General features: G+C 56.1%; 3 non-coding genes across 3 annotated transcripts, besides 1 other annotated feature; all 3 read left to right on the top strand.

The window, feature by feature from the left end:
- Positions 1 to 90: 90 nt before the first annotated feature.
- Positions 91 to 116: a microsatellite.
- A 374-nt stretch (positions 117 to 490) lies between these two features.
- On the top strand, positions 491 to 560 carry Tc00.1047053488193.30. Its single transcript, XR_008255009.1, has one exon. It is a non-coding gene; the product is annotated as an H/ACA snoRNA, TC6C1H1 (small nucleolar RNA).
- A 49-nt stretch (positions 561 to 609) lies between these two features.
- Positions 610 to 686, top strand: Tc00.1047053488193.20. The gene has a single exon (XR_008255008.1). It is a non-coding gene; the product is annotated as an H/ACA snoRNA, TC6C1H2 (small nucleolar RNA).
- Positions 687 to 726: 40 nt separating this feature from the next.
- On the top strand, positions 727 to 814 carry Tc00.1047053488193.10. Its single transcript, XR_008255007.1, has one exon. It is a non-coding gene; the product is annotated as a C/D small nucleolar RNA (snoRNA), TB6C1C3 (small nucleolar RNA).
- Positions 815 to 934: the final 120 nt, after the last annotated feature.

The raw sequence follows: 934 nt of genomic DNA, 5'->3' as shown, positions 1-934 counted from the left end.
TGTGGGTGCTTCTTTGTGTTCAGAGGCGTGTGGCGGGAGCGACAGCGCAGGGGAACTGACTTCTTCCCCCATTTCCCCAATATTTTTCTTTTATTATTATTACTACTATTATTATTTTTGCACTGCGACATCCCGTTAAAACGCGCCGAGGGTTTTGAAAGAAGTCTTTTTTCGGTGATGGCGGAGGCACCTGATAATAGGTTTTTCTTTTTTTCTCTTTTGTGGACGGACACCGAATGAATGTGTGGGTGTTTTACTTCCTTCTTGTTGGGCTCACTGGGGATGTGTCAGTGCTCTGGGGCGGTAGCTGTGTTGTGTCTTTGGAGTGGAGGCGGGTCTAGCCCGATTGCCTGTTTCTTCTTTTTGTTGCCTCTCTTGTTGCTTAGGATGTTTTACTCGGCTGCCCTCTCGCGGGATGGACCGGCCGTTCGTTTTTTCTTACCCCACTGCCACCGCCACCTCTGCGGTGTGAGTGCTGCCTCCGATGCTGACGGCCAGCGAAAACGCGGGCGCCGTGCTTGCAACGATCACTTCGCCTGCACCTGCGCTGCCCCAGATCCCACGGCCATTGTGCGGAGGGGAAGGAGTGCTGTGCGTGCGTGAGTGGAGCGTGCTCCGTGGGTGAGGCGGCGGCCGTATATCATCATTTTTGTGCCATGACTGTCTCAATCGGGCCCGCAAGAGCAGCACCGACGGCGTGAAACGCGCAGGGCTACCGACGACTTCATGATGCGATCAATCGAGGCATTTGTATGACCGTGACGATGAGTTACACCTCCGTGCACCCAGCTACCTACAACAGGCACGGGACTGACGCGCCCCTTCCCTCCACAGCCCTCTCCGCCGCCTTCTCCTCCCTCTCTGTCTCTCTGTGCCACGGTGCACCACCTCGCCTCCTCTGTCGTGCCGGAGTGTGTTTCCCCGGGCTGTGGCT

Source organism: Trypanosoma cruzi (genome assembly GCF_000209065.1).
Source record: "Trypanosoma cruzi strain CL Brener chromosome Unknown tcruzi_1047053488193, whole genome shotgun sequence".
Lineage (NCBI taxonomy): Eukaryota > Euglenozoa > Kinetoplastea > Trypanosomatida > Trypanosomatidae > Trypanosoma > Trypanosoma cruzi.
Note: the sequence above shows the minus strand (reverse complement) of the source record. Positions and strands in the feature narration are given on the sequence as shown.